The 8,879-nt window shown below is 39.2% G+C and overlaps 1 long non-coding RNA gene across 1 annotated transcript; it reads left to right on the forward strand.

Annotated features, from left to right (window-relative positions):
• Nucleotides 1-3,920: 3,920 nt before the first annotated feature.
• Nucleotides 3,921-6,439, forward strand: LOC121028107 (uncharacterized). The gene is made up of 2 exons (XR_005789075.1): nucleotides 3,921-4,069; nucleotides 6,167-6,439. It is a non-coding gene; the product is annotated as an uncharacterized LOC121028107 (long non-coding RNA).
• Nucleotides 6,440-8,879: the final 2,440 nt, after the last annotated feature.

Here is an 8,879-nt window from a genome sequence, read left to right on the forward strand (position 1 = left end):
TGGCAAACAAGGGCTTTGAAGATGTGGTTAAGCAGAAGATCTTGAAATGGGGAGATAATCCTGCATTACCTAGGTGGGTCCTAAGGGCATTCACATATGTCCTAACAAGAGGGAGACAGAGAAGAGGAGAAAGCAGTATTACGCAGAGAAAGAGACTGGAGTGATTTAGCCACAAGCCAAGGAATAGTAAAAGTTACCAAAAGCTGGAAGTGTCAAGTACTCTATTCTCCCCGATAGTCAGTGGTGGGCACTGCCAGTATTTTGATTGTAGCCCGGCAATACTGACTTCAAATTTGTGGCCTCTAGAACTATGAGAGAATAAATCTCTATTGTTTTAAGCCACCAAGTTTGTGATAATTTGCTATAGTGATCACAGGAAACTAATACACTATCCATGAATCAGAAAAAATATGTATTAACCAATACAAGCCCAGCAGACATTTATTTTAGGTGGATGATATCCTTCAAAAAAAGCTACAAGACATTACTTAAGAATTTTCAGAATGGCTTTCTATCTTGAGTTTCTCTGTTCCTTCTAAATCTTATTTTAAAAATGCAAAGTACCAGGGCAACTGGGTGGCTCTAACATTCTATGGCTAGGTCAGTTAAGCATCTGACTTCAGTTCAGGTCATGATACACAGTTCATGAGTTTGAACCCCGTATTGAGCTAACAATGTGGAGCCTGCTTGGGATTCTCTTTCTCTCCCTCTCTCTCTGCCCTTGCTCCATGACCCCGTGTTTGCTTGCTCTCTCTCTCTCTCTCTCTCTCTCTCTCAAAAATAAATAAATGTTAAAAAAGTTTTTAATGAAAAGTAATAACTTCATTTAGCAGATGTGGCTACTGACATGGAAGGTTTCATCATCATCATAGCAGACAGAGTAAGAGTTATGGATACTGAGTTTGTAGAAAGGTCAAGTTAGATAATGACAAGCAAATGCCAGCATTGTGAGTAAAAACAAAGTATCTCCAACATGTTGTACTAAGGATTAGGAGAGCTGATCTCTAATGTTGACTTCCAATGATTATCTTTGTCTTCTTGAGCAAATGACTTAGTTCTTCTAGGTCTCAGTTTCCTCTCCATAAAATGAGTCAATTAAATATACTCAGTAATTCCTTGAAGCTCTAACATTCTATGGCTTTATCCAGCCAAGAATTGGAATTAACATTTGTAATAAGCTCACTGTTATAGAGAGTTTGTGGGTCCCTACATGAGTATCAATATATCACCAACTTATCACCAACTTTACTACATACACCTGGAATTTCACCCATAGCAGCAGTGTGTGTGTGTGTGTGTGTGTGTGTGTGTGTGTGTGAAAGAGAGAGAGAGAGAGAGAGGGAGAGAGAGAAGAAATATTCCTCTGTCCATTTAAAAACCTCTGGATGAAATGATATAACACTTTAAATGAATTTATCAATCTTCATTATAGTTCTTCTTATTCAGTTACTGTCTTAGACACATTACACTATGACTATTATATCTGTCTCTACCATTAAACAAGAGAAGTTCCTAAGAGAAGGAACTAGGTCTTGTTCATCACTGAATCCTCATGACCTGGCACTTAAGTGCCTGGCACAAGACAGGTGCTCAATAATATTTGTTAGGTAGATGCGTACCTAGTTAGCTGGCCTTTCCCCCATATAGGATATCAGAAGAGACGTGTACAGAATAGGAGAGAAGGTCCTGGCAAATAAAACAAACAAAATGAGTGCGCCTGGGTGGCTCAGTTGGCTGAGCGTCTGACTTCGGCTCAGGTCATGATCTCATAGTTCGTGAGTTCGAGCCCCGCGTTGGGCTCTGTGCTGACAGCTCAGAGCCTGGAGCCTGTTTCAGATTCTGTGTCTCCCTCTCTCTCTCTTCTCCTCCCCTGCTCATGCTCTGTCTCTCCCTCTCTCTCAAAAATAAATAAACATAAAACACACAAAATGAACATTATCTACATCTCCTAGCTGTGGTGGACAGTACATTCCACAAATCATCTATCCCAGGCTTTTTCTCATAGCTTGATGCTTTTGCCATGTTTTCTTTTGGGAGAAAATTGGGTGTGCTTTATCAGAGGTTTGGTTTCTTTTTAAAACATTCTTTATCTCTCTAAAGCACCATTAAATTGTTAATTGAAATAAAGAGACTTAATTTGTAACTGGGACTTGATGAAGTGGTAATTAGAAACAAATGCTGTATTGCATTTGAATGTTTACCTTATTATTAGTATGCCTATTGATTTGTTTTAAATTACTCTGTTCAGTTGAATTTCAGTAGATAAATTTTAGGTATTTTCCCACTGAAAAATGACAGTGAAGAAAATTGCTAAGCAATGAGACATTAGATAAAGGAATGAGTATTTGGGCTACTTTTCATGATTTTTCTTGCTATCGTTTTAAAGAATCAATCCAACTTGTGAGGAAGAAAATGTGAGTTTTATACCACTCTCTATGCAAAAATTAGTCTTATAACCACAACGTTATCAAGAGTAGGACTGAGTTTGATTTGTAACAGTTTACTCTTTAATACCCATGGGTTAAAAAAAACATTAGAGGGTCCTCAATTTATAGCATCTTTAGAAGAAGGCATTGATACTAAATTAATAATAAATTAACAATACTCCCCTCAGAGAGGAGACCCTGTGTTTACTTTGAATCCCTTCTATTAATGCAAACCAAAATTCAAGACATTTTATTTCTTTTTAGACTGACCTGGGGGCTGCCATCAAGAGACACAGGATCCTCTTCCACATCCTGCTCAGGCAAGTCATTCAAATCACAACTACAGTTTATAGTGCAAGATCTTTTTTTACTACATATGAATATGTTATCTATAAAATATATACTCAAGTAAATGAGTTACAAATAGCTTAGGTGCATAATTTAGCTGGATATACTTTAATAACTCAGATTTCTTTTCTACCACGCCAACTTTACTTCTTTTAAGTCTGGTCCCTGGGACAGTTGGGTCCTTGCTAATTAGTCTGTAGGTACAAACAGATGAAATCCAAACTATTTCTTCCTTTTTAGCCACTGGACCCTCTTTCCTTATTAGTAGATGTCTATAATCACTATCCAGGTCTTCCTCTATGTCTCTAGTCCCAATGTCCCTCTTTTTTCTGAATAATCATCATCACTTCTCTGCTCTTCATTCTGCAACTGCTTTCTAAATTTCTCTTATTATCTGTTTCTTAGGAAATGACATCTCTCTCTGGCTTCACCAATCAGGGTCTAGAGTATGTTTCTATCAGTCCAGCTCTGGCTCATTATTAAAGGATTATTTCCCCAATCTCCATACCATATCATGAGGTACAAATAGTGAAAACAAATTCAAAACCCTTGTCATGGGGCTGGGGGTTCTTAAATATCAACCACGTTTAGCAAAATAAGAATACAGCTGCATCCAGAAGAGCATACAGAGTTGCGTGTAGCTCTTGAGTTCTTTTATCCAAGTCACCATTTTTCAATGGTATCACAAAAAAATTGAGAAATCCTGGGCAAAGTTCCCTGGGGAATTCAGACCCCTTGAGAAGGTTTATCATAATCAGTTACAATGACAGGATAATTTATGAGGTTGCCATTCATTCATTCACCCCCTTACCACCCATCAAAGACTTCCAAGCAAAACAATAAACAACCAACTACTAAACAAAGTCTCCCCAGATAGTATGGCAATGTTCTGTCTCCCAAGTCTTTCTTTCATGGGATGGAAATTACCGTAATTTTTATTGTAATGTTGTAATGCTGACAAGGATACATTTTCCCCCCGGGACAGACTTAAGGGAAGAGATAGAAGAATACAGTAACATTGCTTTGGGAATTTAGAATTCTTCAAGATTCCTCATTTGCTTTCCTATTTACCTACCATTCTGAGGTGTCAGTAGCCTCTTACCTGGACTGTAAAGGAGATTAACAGCTATATCTATGTTATCCTTTCTTTAGTCCTAGGGAATGACTCACCAGAACTTTGGACTCAGGTCATTCGCCAGTTTATATCAGTTTTGATCTTGAGATATTAGAACAAGACTAAAGGAAATATCCCTTATTCAATAGAACAAGACAAGAATGAAGAAGAGTGAATTATGGTGAGGAGACTATGCTGTTGGAAAGAAACAGGCTCAAAGAGGCAGGCAGGATGTATCTCTGACCTTTACAGATGGGATCTATATTGGGTCTAAAAAGAGTGGGAAAAACCAAAGAGTAAACCAAATCATTTGGTCTCCCTTTATTCTTTGCATATCTGAAGTCATTAGCTAGCCTTGCTTCCACAAATGGCCCAGACTGACCTGGATGACTTCCTGTTTGGTAGTTACCAAAGCTATCTTCCTAAATACAAATCAACAGTCTAAAAGCCATAAATATTGTCAAAAACAAAAACAAAAAGTTAGAATAGACATAACTAAAGATAGTGGGACTTGAGGAAATTTAATATCTAGGTCAAAACAAACTCACCAAACAAAAGGAACAATTATTTATTTTGTTGTACCCACTAACCTCTAAGTAGATTTTGATCATGTTAATTACCAAGAGCACACGGCAAAGAAAAACAGTACAGAACTTGCAATCCCAAGTCCTCGGTTCTTATTTTGGGTTGGCTACTAAAAAGCTTTGTGACCACAGACAAATCCTTTAACCTCTCTGGGTCTTTTCTGTTTTATTTGTAAAATACGGGTAATAATGCTTGTCCTACAGTGATTTATACCACCAGCTTACAGACAGTTCTTATCACGGAATAAATAAAGTAATAAAAATGAGATGTTCAATAGTACGTCATCTTAATTTAGCCCTTTTCCCATTTCTTTTATATCTAGAGTGAAATCACAGTATTTTTAGATAACTAACCTGATACCATGAAAATCTTTCTAAAAAGCGGTCTCATTTAGGAAGAAGCAGCCAAATTTTGAAAGACAAAAAACTCTTTCTCTCAGGCATCAGTTTCCTTGAGAACAAAATAAATCCAGGACCCTGACACTGATGTGGCTGTGGGATTATTTGTGTGTGTGCGTGTGCATGGGGGTGGGGGCTTGGAGGGTCATATAGGAAATGAAGAGAATAACTATGATTCCAGCTATTTGCAGAGTCAGTTCCTCCTCTGGGGTTAGTCATGGGGGAAGCAGGGAATAAAGTCTTCTGAAACCGGTGCCTGGGACCTTGTTACTGGAAAGTGGTATCTGACTAGCCACATATGTTGCACATCCACTTTCACTAGAGAGACTGAAAAATATTTATGTCCTTTCTCTTTAGCCTGTGCCAGATTTGCCAAAGGAAATGCCTGAATGCTATAAACTTCTAAAAGGCTAAACAAAACTAAAGACAGAAAACTTTGGCCAATAAAAGCTTCCAAAAGACAGGCTTGAAGTAGCACTCCTTTCGTTTCCTCACTGAAAAATACATATGTACAAATGTGTTACCTGATTCCTAGATATTCCAACTTCTGAACACCCAAACTATATACAGTCTATTGCCGCTTAGCCAAGGATAAGTTATCATAACTTAGCCAAGGATAGTTATCATTTGCTGAATTACTGGGTTGCATATATATGTATATTTTAGAACTCAGCCAAAGTGCCCCTTTTAGATTAAGAAAGTTTAACTAAGCTGCCTATTATGTAGTTAGTAAGGACTGGGTCAGGATTTGAATGCAGTTCTGCCAGACTGACAAAGCCAGTAAGATTTTTACTTCTCCACCTTGAGGCAAAAACTATGATTGACACCCCCAGCACTTTATTACAGTCTGAAAGAGTTTGAAGTGATTTAGAAGTGGCATAAGAAGTGCCTCATTTCCGATTGCATTTGTGAGCTTTCTTCTCACAGATTGTGAAACCCTAACTGTCGCCATTACTGACACTCGTTTGCAACATACGGGTTCACTGGCTTTCACAGGCCTGAGCTCTGTGGGCATTTGTTGAATGGTAAGTGGAAATTCATCATGGGGACTCTTAGAAAGAAAGCATGGAAAATATCAAGCAGGAAAATGGCTAACCTTTGGAAAAATTTGTCAATTTACAGAGTGCAAATGAATGTGCTTTCTTGTGAACTCCACTCATGAAGTTTTTAATACCATTATTCAACAAATATGTAGCCCTTACTATGCGCTGATACTGCTCATGTTTTACATTTATTAACCCTTTCAATTCTTATGAGAAGTTGTGATAGATATTATTATTTTCTCTGTTTTGCAGATAAGGGAGTTGAGTGATAGTTGTCCAAAGTCACCAATCTAATTAATGGCAAATCTGGGATTCAAACCCAGGCATTCCTACTCCAGAATCCATGCTGTTGGGCCTTCTGTTTTGCTGCTTCTAGGAGACAGGTGACGTAGATGTAAACAAAGATGCGGTGAAGTGCCTGAGTATTATGAACCCGAATGTGTTTTCCCCTTTAATCTTTAGCTTTGTATTAGCTATCATGTAAAAGTATCCCTAAGTCATTAAAGTTAGAAGTTTGGCATTTAATATTTTGCCATTTAAAAAGAACTGAAACAATTTTCAATTAGTGAGGATACTCAAAAAGACTTGTGACCTCCCTGTGTATTTGAGTCAACCCTGCCTCGTTTTGTCCCCTGGGGAATGAAACAAAGTCCATGCTTGGGACACGGTGAGCCATTAGGATGGAATGAATAAATGCTCCACCTTATCCTTCTGCCCCACAGTGGGGGCTTGGCTGGAGTGTTGGGGTATGACAACTTCATCCTGCCTCCAAGGGCCCCTGAGATTTGTACTTTAGTCTCCCTGTAGAAATTCCATCCTCTGTTCCCTTGGGCCTTTTCAATTTCAACCCTGTTTCATTGTGCCTTTTCTTTCTTATGGCTTTTACAAGTTTCACTGTCTGGTTTCACCACGCCACACCATGTCATGTCCCCTTTTTCTTTTTCTTTTCTTTTTTCTTTTTTTTGTTCCCTATTTTCTAATCATTTATTTAACATATATCTTGTTTAACTTACATTTTTTGGAGCAACTGCTATAAGCAAGCACTCCATTTACAGTTTTATTTTAACCCTCACAGACTTACAGAAAACTCCTAACTCGCTATAACTTATGTCATGTGCAATTAACTGTGTCAGCCAAATGTTTCATGAACTTCTGTAGAAAGTGGCATTCATTTCCTAAGGCTGCCAAAATATATTACCAGCAACTCAGTGCCTTAAAATAACACAAATTTATTCTCTTACAGTTCTAGAGGCCAGAAGTCTGAAGTCAGTTTCACTAGGTTAAAATCAGGGTGTAGGTGGGGCGCCTGGGTGGCGCAGTCGGTTAAGCGTCCGACTTCAGCCAGGTCACAATCTCGCGGTCCGGGAGTTCGAGCCCCGCGTCAGGCTCTGGGCTGATGGCTCAGAGCCTGGAGCCTGTTTCCAATTCTGTGTCTCCCTCTCTCTCTGCCCCTCCCCCATTCATGCTCTGTCTCTCTCTGTCCCAAAAATAAATAAACGTTGAAAAAAAATTTTTTTTTTAAAAATCAGGGTGTAGGCAGGGCAGTTTCCTTCCAGAGGCTCTCAGGGAAAATCCCTTCCCTTGGCTTTTCCCTCTTTGAGGGGTTACTTGCAGCCCTTGGCTTGTGGCTTCTTCCTTGCATTCCTCCAACTTCCTGCTTCCATCATCACATCTCCTACACCTTCTTCTAGTCAAATCTCCCTCTGCCTCTTTCATGTAAGGACACTTGTGATTATGCTTTAGGCCCATCTGAATAATCCAAGATAATTTCTCTATCTCAATATCCTAAATTGCATCTGCAAAGTTCCTTTGGCCATAGAAAGTATCATTTGCAGATTCCAGGACACTGACATCTTTGGGGCCATTATTAGGCCTATTACAGATGCCCAAATAAACTTATTTACAATTTCTAACAGTAAAATATCCATTTTTATGTTTAGTGGCCCAACCAAATCCACAAAATATCAACTGATTTTAAGTCTACACATTCAAAAGATAAGGCCAATTATATGTGTCCTCTTTTTAGTAAAACAGCCCAAGTCTGCTTGCAATTAAGCACCATCATAGCTGAATTATGCAAGGAGACTTTTCTAAGTACTATTCCAAAGAAAATTTAAAAAAATTACAGTATGATCACAATTCTCCATTTTCAACCAGTATTTTGAAATCACCTGAGCCATTATGAAATTTCAAATTTTCCTTCTAGAAAAACAAACAAAAAAAAGGATCTTGACCTTTTCTTTATTCCTCAGAAAGTATGGAGGTTTTAAACATGCCTATAAATTCTTTCTCCTCCCAGGAAGAGGCAAACATTTCCTTCCTTTCCCTCTCCTTATACCTGGGTGGACCTTTGTCACTACATCAACAAATAGCACATGGCAGAAGTGACACTGCATGAGTTCTGAGCCTAGGTTCAAAACAGCCAGGAAGATTCTCCCAGTTTTTCCTGGGACAGGAAGCCCTGAGCCTTCATTTTAAAGGTGTAACGAATGCAGGGCACTTGGGTGGCTCAGTCAGTTAACTGTCCAACTTCAGCTCAGGTCCTGATCTCACAGCTTGTGAGTTCGAGCCCTGCTTTGGGCTCTGTGCTGACAGCTCAGAGCCTGGAGTCTGCTTCAGATTCTCTGTCCCCCTCTCTCTCTGCCGCTCCCCCTCTCGCCCTGGGTCTCTCTCTCTTTCTCAAAAATAAATAAACATTACAAAAATTGTTTAAATAAATAAATAAAAGTGTAACTAACTCAAGGCCGCCATGCTTGAGTGATCACATAGATCACACCAAGGCAGAAAGAGACGCTTGAGGAGCTGCAGCATTCCAGGCCAGCTGTCAAGTCCGCGCCCCCCCCCCCCCCCCGAATTGAATCTTCATCTTCCAGATGAGGCCTCAGACATTCTGGGCCAGCAGTCAGCAAACTAGGACTTGCGGGCCGAATCCAGCCCACTACCTACCTATTTCTGTAAGGAAAGT

The sequence above is a fragment of the Herpailurus yagouaroundi genome, unplaced genomic scaffold (genome assembly GCF_014898765.1).
Source record: "Herpailurus yagouaroundi ecotype Mexico unplaced genomic scaffold, PumYag 100, whole genome shotgun sequence".
Lineage (NCBI taxonomy): Eukaryota > Metazoa > Chordata > Mammalia > Carnivora > Felidae > Herpailurus > Herpailurus yagouaroundi.